Genomic DNA, 14,650 nt, shown 5'->3' on the forward strand with positions numbered 1-14,650 from the left:
CTATTAGACAAACAGCAACAGTACTAAAGCGAAGGGTGGCTTCACTGGCAAGTAGCAGGCCATGCTACTGATAAAAATCTGGATCACCAGATCATAACTCGATGAAATCCATTGTCTTAAGAACTGTTATATTTCTGTTGTTGTGGTATGAAGGAAGGTTGAATATTTGTCTGTTCAGAAGCATGATACTGTATTGAGCCTCTCGGTTATGGGCTTTGTTTTCAGCCAACATGCACTAAGCATCCATACATACAAGTCATCACAGCATAATATGCATTAATATTGAAGCTGTGACAATCTTATTTTCGTAATCTCCTATACATCACTAATCATTATGTCGGGAGCATGGTCAGGGTCAACAAAGTCAATTCAGGAATTGAATTGAAATCCTAATGGAAAACAAGGGTCCCTTTACATTAAAATAATGAATTTAGATTGATGTCCTAAATGGCCTGAGTTGAAATGAAATCGACTCAGGGGTTACTCACAGTTTAAAAGCAGAGCTGACCGGATTCAGTAGGAGTTAATCCAATAGTCCATAGCAGCCAGAGGTCTGGTTCTCTTCCTGACTGGCCCCTTGGGATTCAGTACCCACAACCCAGTCCACATTCACATTGTCTCGGGAGGTACAGGGTCTGGTGGGAGAGTAGTCGATGTGATCAGGACACACTAGTCCTGTAGCTAAGGTCCAGTAGCTGGGTTTCAGGGGACTTCAGGGTTTTAGGTCATGCCACAGAGTAAAGTAGGCTCGAGTTCAGTGACCTACATAAATGCATACCACCTGAAGAAAGACAAGACAAGAAAAAACGGTTAGATCCCAGTTAATACCATGGTTGCTGCTATAGAAAGCTCTATAACTTCCTCACCATGGTGACACCCCCAGAAATAGTACATTCAAAGTAGCTTTAAAAAGACCGGGGAATTAAATTAATAAAGTCATGACCTGGACTCCAATCTGTTTACTTGATAGTCATAGGAATTTTTCTCCTGTTCATTGTTTGGGCCTGACAGAGGAAAAGTCTAAGGGATTAACAAACTAATGAAGCTACTTCCTGTGTACAGAAGGAGTGGGAGTCTGTCTACTTGAGTGAACTGTACCGTAGAGAGAAAGAGATTGTACTATTCTAGACTTTGTGGGTAAGAGAGAAGGGAGGGTGGTAAAAGCGAGAGAAAGAGAGAAGTGGTGTAGTGTTCACACATGTGTGTGTGTATGTTTCTGTGTGTGTGTTATTCTGTTTCTTTGTCTGGACTGTGACAAACCACTTTAATCTAGCCCCCACAGCATGGCAAAGCAATACATGTCAATTTCAAGAGCTATTAATTGTTAAGCATACCAATCTAATCCCACCCACGGACAGAAATTCAGAGGAAAAGTGTGAGGAATATAAAATCCGTTATGTTAACTCTCAAAAATAGAGACAATAAATACTCACAAAAAATATACACAATAGCCAAGACTAACACCTTTACAATACTGTGATTGGCATGGCATAGACAAAACATATCCAATTCTATACATATTTGGAATTGGCAGTGTTTCATTCCAATGTGGTCTATTCAAGCTAAGTATTGCTACACATTGTAGCATTTTGGAATCTGAGTGCCCAAAACAAAGCCTTGACTGTGACGTTACTCTATGGCTCTAGCCATGTATGAAGGAGAGAACATGGCTCTGAGTGCCCACATACTCCCTCTCTCCCAACACAGGGTTCCTCTACCCACAGGTGGAGACACAAAACCAGATTGTTTAGTGACCGGCCACTGAGTCAGAGCAGAGGTGAACCAGTGATCCCAGTTGGAGAAGCCCACTCATACAGAGCCATGATGGGTGAATGGGGCCTCTAGGAACAAGGGTGGGACTGGGGTTACAAAGCTACCGGTTGTTTACCAAAGCTACCGGAATATTCAGTAACTTTGATAATTCACATGGACTTGATGGCAATCTTTTGTAATCCTTAAAAAAATATATTTATTCATATTTTGATCACATTATTTACATCTGTGTCCATCTTGTCCATGAATAGGTAGATCATATAGAACATCATGAATTTTAACTACTGTCACCAGTGCAGCCACAAAACTTTTGCAACAAAGATATATTAACATAGTAAAACAAAAATAGCTTTTAGAAATACAGTGTACAGGTATTTCTGATATATGGAAATGTGGCTTTTCTTGTTGAAAATAATCTTAAATTAAATCAAATATATTCAGGGCTTTACTTTTTTATTGCATTCTCCTTTCCAGACATTAGTACTCGGGGGATTGGCCTCCGTCATCCTTATTTCCTTCCGAGTCACTTTCAAGTGTATCTTTTGTCCCTTTCAAGTGTACGTATATTCTTCTGAGTCACTTTCAAGTGTATATTCTTTTGAGTCACATTCATCTTGTGTTGTGACATCTGTTATTGGCTCAAACAGTTTCAGAATGGAACGAAATGCCACCATTTGCTGGATCCTTTCGTTGGTCAGCCTTATTGGACACCAAGAAAAAATGCGTACAATACATAGAACACCAATAAATACACAAATACAGTGACAATAAAACCAGCGCATCATCAATTCATTATAAAAACTAAAATTCCCTTGGTGTGCGCAATCCCAAAGAGTGACCAATTGCGCTCTGATGCAGCAGATACTACATCTGGTTTATACTACATCTGCAGTATAATTGAGGCAATGGAGGACAAGGCTTCAAAGCTGCAGAGTACATTCCACCAGCTTGACGTAGAGATGTGTTCAGCGGAATTCCAAAACACATCATCTTTCCACAAGCCATCCTACGTCCTGAATATGGCCAAACTCCCCAGAACCTTTCCCTCATCCAGCTGAAGGTGGTGTGCCATGGCTGAAGTCATGTCGTATGCTGACATTATCTGCTCCGCAGATAGGATTGGAGGCTTTCTGGCACATTTTGGATTCAGCAAAAAGCTGCATGGATGAGCTTGGTGCAGAAGTCTTGCCTTTTGTCAATCTTTTCCAAAACTGCCTCTTCTTCTGCTTCATCCAGCAAAGACATTGTCAGTGCAGCACCAATCTGCTCACGCAGATCTGTGAAGAGCCATTAAACATCTGATAAGACTGCCCCATCTCCCTCCACCTGGTTAATGGCAGACACAATTGGGGTGAGTAAGGTCAGGTTGTTGTCAATGTGCTCCCAAAACACATATTCAAGGAATGTCTTCTTGATGGTAGAATTAATTTCTATGGACTCTGAGATGGCCATATCTTGCAGGGACACTTTCCCTACTAGAAGGCTTGTGCACATTATTACAGAGGAGCCCCATCTGGTTTTGCAGGGCAGTTTGAGAGAGGTGTTTTTCTGGTTTTCACACTGTTTTCTCTAAACATTGCTAAGGCCATCCATTTCCCTTTGACATATTTCACTACCTTGCAGGCTTTATTGTACAGGGTCTGCATGGTTTCCAGGCCCATGATGTCTCCCAGGAGAAGATTGAGACCATGTGCTGCACAGCAAATTGGAGTGATGTGAGGGAAGGCTTCTTCGACTTGTCTCCAAGCTGCTTTCATATTTACCACATTGTCTGTAACTACGGCAAAACATACTTACCAATGCTTTTGTAAAACACTGGCTGGGGAGTGCAAAAAAATGTCATCGATAATACCTTCCCCACTTACATTGGAGCATTTATCACAGCAACACATTCTGCCTTGTCAATAGTGACCTTTTCTTGCATTGACATGTTCTGACTGCAACAAGTTGGTTGACAAAGCATGCCTGGTTGGAGGGGAGTATGCAGGACTTAGAATGTTCAAGAATCTTTTCCAGTGAACATTGATTGTAAGCATGAGAAGGGAGCATGTGGCATAGACGGCTCAAGCCAGGCATTCATCTGCTTTCTGCTTGTTTTTTTATATTGAACCTTTATTTAACTAGGCAATTCAGTTAAGAACAAATTCTTATTTACAATGTCGGCCTACATCAGCCACACACATTGACAACACTGCAGCAATTGTGCGCCAACAGATGGGACTCCAAATCACCCCCGGTTGTGATACAGCCTGGATTCGAACAACGGTGTCTGTAGTGACGTCTCAAGCACTGAGATACAGTGCCTAAGACCGCTGCGCCACTCGAGAGCCCTATCCAAACCATGGGTAGTTGCTGCTGACTCAGAAGTTGATGCTGTGCTGAGAGTTGAAGGTTAAGTAGAGGGTTGTAGTGACTTCTCTTTAAAGCTTCCTGGGCCCTTTTTACAGTTGTTCAAATGAAACTGCAACTTTGTATCATTTTTGCTAAACTTCTTTTGAGCAGTAATTGCACATTAACTGATACCCTCCATCTTCATTAACTTATTTGAAATGCCTCCACATGAAAGGGCTTCCGTGTTCTTATCCACTGGTGTTCAGAATGGTGTTCATCGACTACAGCTCATCATTCAACACCATATTGCCCACAAAGCTTATCACTAAGCTAAGGACCCTGGGACCCTCTGCAACTGGATCCTGGACTTCCTGACGGGCCACCTCCAGATAGTGAGGGTAGAAAAAATCTAATCTGCCACACTGATCCTCCTTTGCCGACGACACAACAGTGGTAGGCCTGATCACCGACAATGATGAGACAGCTTATAGTGAGGTCAGAGACCTGGCAGTGTGGTACCAGGACAACAACCTCTCCCTCAAAGTGATCAAGACAAAGGAGATCATCGCGGACTACAGTAAACGGAGGGCCGAGCATGCCCCCATTCTCATCGACGGGGCTGTAGTGGAGCAGGTTGAGAGCTTCAAGTTCCTTGATGTCCACATCACCAACAAATTATCATGATCCAAAGACACCAAGACAGTCATGAAGAGGGCATGGCAACACCTAATCCGCCTCAGGAGACTGAAAAGATTTGGCATGGGTCCTCAGATCCTCAAAACGTTCTACAGTTGCACCATCGAGAGCATCCTGACTGGTTTGGCAACTGCTCTCGGCATCTGACCGCAAGGCGCTAAAGAGGCTAGTGCATACAGCCCAGTACATCATTGGGGCCAAGCTTCCTGCCATCCAGGACCTCTATACTAGGCGGTGTCAGAGGAAGGCCTTAAAAATTGACAAAGACTCCAGTAACCCTAGTCATAGACGGTTCTTTCTGCTACTGCACAGCAAGTGGTACTGGAGCGCCAAGTCTAGGTCCAAAAGGCTTCGTAACAGTTTCTACCCCCAAGCTATAAGACTGCTGAACAGCTAATCAATTGTACAAGGATCTCTGTACTTTTCTCCGTTCATCTTTGCCTTGATCCTGACTAGTGTCCCAGTCCCTGCCACTGAAAACCACCCCCACAGCATGCCACCACTATGCTTCACCGTAGGGATAGTGCCAGGTTTCCTCCAGATGTGACGCTTGGTTTCATCAGACCAGAGAATCTTGTTTCTCATGGTCTGAGAGTCTTTAGGTGCATGTTGGCAAACTCCAAGTGGGCTTTCATGTGCCTTTTACTGAGGAGTGGCTTCCGTCTGGCCACTCTACCATAAAGGACTGATTGATGGAGTGCTGCAGAGATGGTTGTCCTTCTGGAAGGTTATCCTGTCTCCACAAAAGAACTCTAGAGCTCTGTCAGACTGACCATCAGGTTATTGGTCATCTCCCAAGCTCTAGGAAGAGTCTTGGTGGTTCCAAACTTATATTTAAGAATGATGGAGGCCACAATGTTCTTGGGGACCTTCAATATTGCAGACATTTTTTTAGTACCCTTCCCCAGATCTGTGCCTCGGCAGAATCCTCTCTAAAAGCTCTACGGACAATTCCTTCGACCTCATGGCTTGGTTTTTGTTCTGACATGCACTGTCAAATGTGGAACCTTATATAGACAGGTGTGTGCCTTTCCAACTCATGTCCGATCAATTGAATTTACCATAGGTAGACTCCAATCAAGTTGTAAAAACATCTCAAGGATGATCAATGGAAACAGGATGCACCTGAGCTCAATTTCGAGTCTCATAGGGTCTGAATACTTATGTAAATAAGGTATTTCCGTTTTTATTTTGAAAAATGTGCAACCATTTTTGAAAATGTGTTTTGTCTTTGTTATTATGGGGTATTGTGTGTAGATTGCTGAAGATTTGAATGTATTTAATCCATTTTAGAATAAGGCTGTAACGTAAACAAAATGTGGAAAAAGTCAAGGGGTCTGAATACTTGCCGATTTCACTACATTTAGCTTACACAACATAAGACAGCTGTTTACATTCTTCAATGTATGAAAACATAAAACTTACTTAATATTCTTAAAATGGTTTTAAGTGGATTGACCCTGGCTGAATGTTTCTGAATGAATCTTTGTACACTGACTAATCTCAGAACAAAAATATATAAACTAATACATCTACTAATCATTTTTTGGGCTGAAGTATACATCTTCTAATTGAAGCAGTGTGGATTAAGTCCATATCTTAATCTGACCAGTTTACTGCTGAGACTACAACATACATGTCTGAAATAAAGCAACATTACTAAAAATCACAATGAGGTCCTAGTATATGTCCTAAGGATTTAAATATACACATTACAACATTGTGTCTATTGTGCATGTCTGTTTCTATACCATGACAAAGGATGTTTCCAACAATTAATGAAATACTCTGGATAGCCAAAGCATACATAATCTCCCTGGACCCCCCACAGAAAAAGATGGGTGTGATTTTACTTTCTGTGAGTTGAGGTTTTGTAATGGCAACATAATTACATAAAAAGGATTGCCCCATGACAAATAAGTGAGTTTTCCAAACAAGTACAACAGCACTGAAAGTCACAAATATAGTAATTACTGACACACTCCATACAAGACTGTGAAAAACTAAATTGTAGATGAACAATAACAAGCAAGGAAAAACACGATAAAAGCTGAACAGACAGAGGTCATTTTACTTAATCAAATGAGTTCCAGTCTGCTGGGGAAGAATTCATCCAAGTATAAAGCTAACTTTAGCTTCGTGTACAGATATTATTTGTATCTAATTTTGTTACAATGTTATTTGCATTGTTAGTTAAAGCCTACTGTTAGCAAGCTAGCTAAAGTTGGTTAACTTTACCTGCAGATTAATACTGTGTGATTTATAACAATCCGAATGACACCCTCATTAAAATCACAATTGAACAGGAAAAGAGGTATGCCTAGATAACCTATGGAGAAAAATATAAATATATATTTTTTACATAGAATTAGGCATAATGATTGTGGCTCTAGATTGCAAGAAAATGCTGTTTCAGGTGTTTAAAAATAAAAAAAATCTCCAAAACACCCTCCATCCTCACGTACTTCGTGCCACCTCTAAAATAATTGGTGCATGACGCCCCTGAGTGTGGCAAGTGCCGCTGATTGTTGGTTAGCCTCTTTGCTCCGAGAGATCTCTACAGATATATGTGTAACGTTATACATGTCTCCCGTAGCTAAGAGGCTAGCTGCTGGTAAGCTTTCTTGACTTGAACATACATTTTTGCCAACACATGGCTGATTATGATTAAACAGCTGCTATAAGTGAAAATGTGTTTGGGGTTAACAGTCTAGCTAATAGGCTATGTTAGAGTTACACTTCCTCTTCCAATTATAATGTGGTGAGTAAAAAAAGTATTCATTTTAAAATGTTCATTACTCCTTAAAATTATCAATCACCTGATGACAAGACATGTGAAAAAAATGTTTTGCTAAGGTATGATGGGGCTAGGTCGCCGGTTTGCAAGGGAGGGAGTCCCTGGGCAGGAAAAGGTTGAAGACCCCTGAGATAGCGAATTTGAGCTATATTAGCATAGACATGACATCAGTCAAAACACCTGAAAACAAGACATGTTATCATGAACAAGATAAAACTAGCCGAAACAAACCACCTACGATTCCTCACATGGCAGCTTCTTGTCATTGTTGCTAGCCATCTGGCCCGATCTTGCCATTAAAAAATCACAACACACAGCCTTCTGCCCCATTGAAGCATGCACATCGTTTTGCCATGTCCTTGGTTTGTTTTGCCCTGTAGTCACGGCAACTTTGGAAGCGTTTGTTAAGGCCTCTAGAAGTGCAAGTGATATTAAAGACCAAATATTCATGTGTATACACAGTGCCTTCAGAATGTATTCACACCCCTAGACTTTTTCAACATTTTGTTGTTACAGCCTGAATTTAAAATGGATTACATTTAGATTTTTTTGGTCACTGGCCTACACACAATAACACATAATGTCAATGTTCTGTTCTTCGAAATGTTACCAAATGGATTAAAAATGAAAAGCTGAAATGTCTTGAGTCAATGAGTTTTCAACTCCTTTGTTATTAGTTTTTGACCAAATGAACAGTTACTGCAGTTTTGATTGGTAGGGCAGTATTGTCCTGCTGAAAGGTGAATTCATCCCCCAAGTGTCTGGTGGGAAGCAGACTGAACCAGGTCTTCCTCTAGGATTGTGCCTGTCCTTAGCTCCATTCCGTTAGTTTTTTTTATCCTGAAAAACTCCCCATGTCCTTAACGTTTACAAGCATATGCATACCATGATGTAGCCACCACTATGCTTGATATGGAGAGTGGTACTCAGTAATGTGTTGTATTGGACACTTAGCATATAGGACAAAAAGTGAATTGCTTTGCCACATTTTTTGCAGTATTACTTTAGGGCCTTGCTTCTAACAGGATGCATGTTTTGCAATATTTGTATACTGTACAGGCTTCCTTCTTCTCACTCTGTCAATTAGGTTAATATTACACTGCTCAAAAAAATAAAGGGAACACTAAAATAACACATCCTAGATCTGAATGAATGAAATATTCTTATTAAATACTTTAAATACCTAGTTGAATGTGCTGACAACAAAATCACACAAAAATTATCAATGGAAATCAAATTTGTCAACCCATGGAGGTCTGGATTTGGAGTCACACTCAAAATGAAAGTGGAAAACCACACTACAGGCTGATCCAACTTTGATGTAATGTCCTTAAAGCAAGTTAAAATGAGGCTCAGTAGTGTGTGTGGCCTCCACGTGCCTGTATGACCTCCCTACAATGCCTGGGCATGCTCCTGATGAGGTGGCAGATGGTCTCCTGAGGGATCTCCTCCCAGACCTGGACTAAAGCATCCGCCAACTCCTGGACAGTCTGTGGTGCAATGTGGCGTTGGTGGATGGAGCGAGACATGATGTCCCAGATGTGCTCAATTGGATTCAGGTCTGGGGAACAGGCGGGCCAGTCCATAGCATCAATGCCTTCCTCTTGCAGGAACTGCTGACACACTCCAGCCACATGAGGTCTAGCATTGTCTTGCATTAGGAGGAACCCAGGGCCAACTGGATTGTGAGACCAGCATATGGTCTCACAAGGGGTCTGAGGATCTCATCTCGGTACCTAATGGCAGTCAGGCTACCTCTGGCGAGCACATGGAGGGCTGTGTGGACCCCAAAGAAATGCCACCCCAAACCATGACTGACCCACCGCCAAACCGGTCATGCTGGAGGATGTTGCAGGCAGCAGAACGTTCTCCACGGCATCTCCAGACTCTGTCACGTCTGTCACATGTGCTCAGTGTGCTTTCATCAGTGAAGAGCACAGGGCACCAGTGGCGAATTTGCCAATCTTGGTGTTCTCTGGCAAATGCCAAACGTCCTGCACGGTGTTGGGCTGTAAGCACAACCCCCACCTGTGGACGTCGGGCCCTCATACCACCCTCATGGAGTCTGTTTCTGACCGTTTGAGCAGACACATGCACATTTGTGGCCTGCTGGAGGTCATTTTGCAGGGCTCTGGCAGTGCTCCTCCTGCTCCTCCTTGCACAAAGGCGGAGGTAGCGGTCCTGCTACTGGGTTGTTGCCCTCCTACGGCCTCCTCCACATCTCCTGATGTACTGGCCTGTCTCCTGGTAGCGCCTCCATGCTCTGGACACTACGCTGACAGACACAGCAAACCTTCTTGCTACAGCTCGCATTGATGTGCCATCCTGGATGAGCTGCACTACCTGAGCCACTTGTGTGGGTTGCTACCACTAGAGTGAAAGCACCGCCAGCATTCAAAAGTGACCAAAACATCAGCCAGGAAGCATAGGAACTGAGAAGTGGTCTGTGGTCACCACCTGCAGAACCACTCCTTTATTGGAGGTGTCTTGCTAATTGCCTATAATTTCCACCTGTTGTCTATTCCATTTGCACAACAGCATGTGAAATGTATTGTCAATCAGTGTTGCTTCCTTAGTGGACAGTTTGATTTCACATTGAGTTACATTGTGTTGTGTAAGTGTTCCCTTTATTTTTTTGAGTAGTGTATATAATTACAATGTTGTGCAATGTAACAGCAATATTTAGACTTAGGGTTGCCACCCATTCGTTAAAATACGGGACGGTTCTGTATTTCACTGAAAGAATAAACATTTCGTTTTCGAAATGATAGTTTCCGGATTTGACCATATTAATGACCAAAGGCTGGTATTTCTGTGTGTTTATTATATTATAATTAAGTCTATGATTTGATATTTGATAGAGCAGACTGACTGAGCGGTGGTAGGCAGCAGCAGGCTCGTAAGCATTCATTGAAACAGCACTTTACTGTGTTTGCCAGCAGCTCTTAGCAATGCTTGAAGCACAGCTCTGTTTATGACTTCAAGCCTCTCAACTCCCGAGATTAGGCTGGCAATACTAAAGTGCCTATAAGAACATCCAATAGTCAAAGGTTTATGAAATACAAATGGTATAAGAGAGAAATAGTCGATGCGTCATAATTCCTATATAAATTCCTATAATAATGACAACCTAAAACTGGGAATATTGAAGACTCATGTTAAAAGAAACCACCAGCTTTCATATGTTCTCATGTTCTGAGCAAGGAACTTAAAAGTTAAAACTTAAAAGGGCTTTTTTCCTTGGCACATATTGAACTTTTACTTTCTTCTCCAACACTGTGTTTTTGCATTATTTAAACCAAATTGAACATGTTTCATTATTTAGTTGAGACTACATTTATTTTATTTATGTATTATATATGTATTATATTAAGTATATATTAAATAAAAGTGTTCATTCAGTATTGTTGTAATTGTCATTATTACAAATATATATTCAAAAAATCGTCCAATTAATCGGTATCGGCTTTTTTGGGCCGCCCAATAATCAATATCAGTATCGGTGTTGAAAAATCATAATCGGTCGATCTCTACCCTGTATATTTCCTCGCCATTGTTATTTTACTGCTGCTCTTTAATTAGTTGGAACTTTTATTTCAAATTTTTTGTAGCCATTTTTCTTAAAACTGCAATGTTGGTTAAGGGCTTGTAAGTAAGCATTTCACTGTAAGGTCTACTACACCTGTTGTATTCGGCGCATGTGACAAATACAATTTGATTTGATTTGCTATTTTACTCATGGTCCAAACCTCAATGACAAGATAAGAACTGCGATATTGATTAATGCGTGTATATAATTACATCCTGTTAAATGATAGTGAAGTTTGACAGCAAAAATGGCATAGCAGTTACCAAGCAGAATTTGTGACATGCAAATAAACAAGTTACACAGTAATTTACTATAAAATACAGGTTCAGATTCTCCTCATCACAGTACATGTGGAGGAGGATCTGAACCTGTATTTTACAGTAAATGACTGGTGTCTAACATTCCTTGTCATAACATAAGCTACTAACATCTGTAGTTGTGGTATGCAGTTTCCAGAAAGATACTGAACACGGATGTGTGGAGAAGTTTGTGGAGTTTTTGCAAAGTGGATGTGTGCATTTGAAATGCTAACGGGATACATATTTATCATCACAGATATTGCATATCATGTCATGAATGACTGTGATTGAGTTAGAGTGTGGATGGAAGAGCAAACCTCAACCACTGACTCCAGAGATCCCACCCTCGAGTTTTGCGGACCAAAAATGACACTTCTAGGCCACAGCCAAGGCGGGGCCAGGAACCGAAAAACATGATCATTAGCATAACAACTGAACAAATCATCCTACAATGTGGGTTCCAACTTTAACAGAAATGCATGGTAACTAGTGTCATAATCATAAAACACACTTTACAGTTTCAAGTTTTCAAGTCAAGCTAATGTTCCAAGTTAGCTTCTCAAAGTTGGGTTTCATGACTGCTAAACAGCTCTTCGTGTTATGATGCAGACGGGCTCATTAAAGTGAATAGACATTTCCTTCTCTCCCCCGTCATTTACTCACTGAAACCACTGGCATCCCCTATTAATGAACATCCTCTCCACTGAGTCAGATCAGCACACATCAAGTTGTTGAACGATATCTGATGTAAAACACACATGAAATCACGACTTGACGGTGGTCATCCTGTTGATGACCTTGCCTCTCACTGTGATGCTGCGTTTATTACAGTAATGCTATGGCAAGGTCCATTTATTATACCAGAGGATATAGGGTTGGTATCACCAACACATCCCAGTCCCACAAGCCATATAAGGAACATAGGCAAATCCATTCCCACACAATGCATCATTATGACAACAAGGAAACTTTGTTGTGTGATCCTTTGGCAAGCCAACCTCCTCCCACGGCTTATACTACAGGGACAGTGCAAGGCCAGGCGTACCTCATTATTTTGGTTTGCTCCAGGGTGACTAATGCATTGTAAAATGCACATTGAGGTTGATACTTCAACGTGTCATGTTTTCACTCCCCCATAAACAGATGTAGCCTATGCACATGCATACAAGGTTTCTCTCCCTCTTCTTTTCTCTCATGCCAACAGGCCTCCTATTGACAGGAGCATCTTATTTCAATGACGCAAGGCAGACTAAATCAAATGCATAACATTCTAGAGCCTCTTAACTTTATCCTCCCAATTGTAATTACCAGCCGCTCAAAGACAGATTTAAAGTAGCAATAAGCTCAGATGCACCCCCTATGTCAGCTTTAGTAGAACACATACCAGGGTGGTTTGCAAGCGTCACTCAATATGTATGGTCTGCAATATTTGCCAAATCGCTTACTACCAGGGGTTGAAAAATAAACAGTGTGGATTGTATCAGCACCTTTGGGTATACAGAGCAGTTAAAATAAAAAAAGGTCTATTTTCTTTGAGAATTAATCAATTTTGATATAAGCGAGGGTCATGACGTTGGCCTGGGGGTAGGTTTATGACAGTCATAAATACCTCTTCCCCCTGTTTTTCCTCTCTCTACCCTACTGTTGTGACATTTGAAAACCCCTTGGTTAACATAGAGATTCTGGGAACATCAGAAGGTGGGGGAAATGAACTATATTCTGGTAATCAGACCAATTGAACATATGCGGTGGAACTTAATGAATATGATGTCAGTTCGGTTGTTCTCTGAGACATTCTCATCAATGACAGTATGACATAAACTCTACAGTGGAATGTCTGCACATTGTAGTTATTGGAGTCACATGGAATTGTTGTTCAATTTAAATGTTCGAATATAAAATGATTGGTGAGGATATGAACTGTAATTTTAGCTTCCATTATGAGAGATTTGGATTTTCATATGGTTAGGGCTCTGCTCAATCAGTGAAGAGACATGGATAATAAAACTTTTCAGACACGCCCTTATCGCTCCACTATATAAAGTTGACGAAAATGTAACCTCCTGTTCCAAGTACGTGAGGTCTGCAGCCTCTGCGTTAAAAGGACTAACATGTCAACTACAGAACTAAGCCAACCTCAGTGTGAGCTTTGGTTGTGAATGGTATGAACTTTGAACTGTAATTCACTACAGAAGTGATTCCTCCTAGCCGTTGAGTTAGCCACAGCAGCTGCAAACGCGGGCTAGGAAAGAACAGACAGAGTATTCTGTCTACCACACAATGATGTTACTACAACGTATCCAATTGACCACCAGAGACATTCTTCAAAGGACAAAGGACTCGGTTTGGCAACACGGCCTTCCATCTACCACCAACCTATCGAGGCGCAGCTCAGAGTAAATATTTATTGCATTTTCCTTTTCCAAATGGGCGGTAATTTAGAATGCATAAGATACTGGATTTACAATAGCACAGCTTCTCCCTTTGTCCCTCAGTCTTTCCGCTCTTTCACTCAAACCCAGACCCTTTTCTTTTGTGTAACCAGCTGTCATATCTGTTCCGTCCGCTAGGGACGTTTTCCTTTATGACGTAATTTATAATCAAGGTATGATTCATTCTTTGTATATGTAATTCTGTGTGATTAGTTAGCTATTTAGTAAATAAATAATTAAACCCAATTTTGTATTGCTGATTCATCTTGTTAGCCAGGGTTCGTGGAGATAACCAAGAATTTACAACTTTCAGATGTGACTGAATTAAGGTGACGATTAATATTGACTGCTATATATTACTAGGTCTTTAAGAGTTTATTCGGAAGATAACAGCTCTATAAATATTATTTCGTGGTGCCCCGACTCTCTAGTTAATTACATTTGACATGATTAGCTCAATCAGGTAATATTAATTACAGAGAAAGGATTTTATAGAATAGCAAGTCATATCACTTAATCCGGCATAGCCAAAGACATGACACGAGCCATCTTAACACTTCCTGCCAATACTATGCAACTCAATCTTTGCAAAGATTTGAATGACTGAAACACAAAACCCTTCTGCATACTCAAAAATATGAATAATGACAGATGGATGAGGTAGCCTCTGTTTATTTTCTGCCATTTACAAACACAGTGATGTCAACATGGTTCTCAGTGTCCTCCCTAGTGT

General features: G+C 41.1%; 1 protein-coding gene across 1 annotated transcript in view; it reads right to left on the minus strand.

Annotated features, from left to right (window-relative positions):
• LOC109889968 (protein tyrosine phosphatase receptor type E) overlaps positions 1–14,650 on the minus strand; it is a 47,290-nt gene that overhangs the window by 23,756 nt on the left and 8,884 nt on the right. The window contains exon 2 of the mRNA XM_031823580.1: positions 489–781. The gene's annotated coding sequence lies outside the window, so the exon portion shown is untranslated. The remainder of the gene's footprint in view (positions 1–488; positions 782–14,650) is intronic.

The sequence above is a fragment of the Oncorhynchus kisutch genome, linkage group LG4 (genome assembly GCF_002021735.2).
Source record: "Oncorhynchus kisutch isolate 150728-3 linkage group LG4, Okis_V2, whole genome shotgun sequence".
Classification (NCBI taxonomy): Eukaryota; Metazoa; Chordata; class Actinopteri; order Salmoniformes; family Salmonidae; genus Oncorhynchus; species Oncorhynchus kisutch.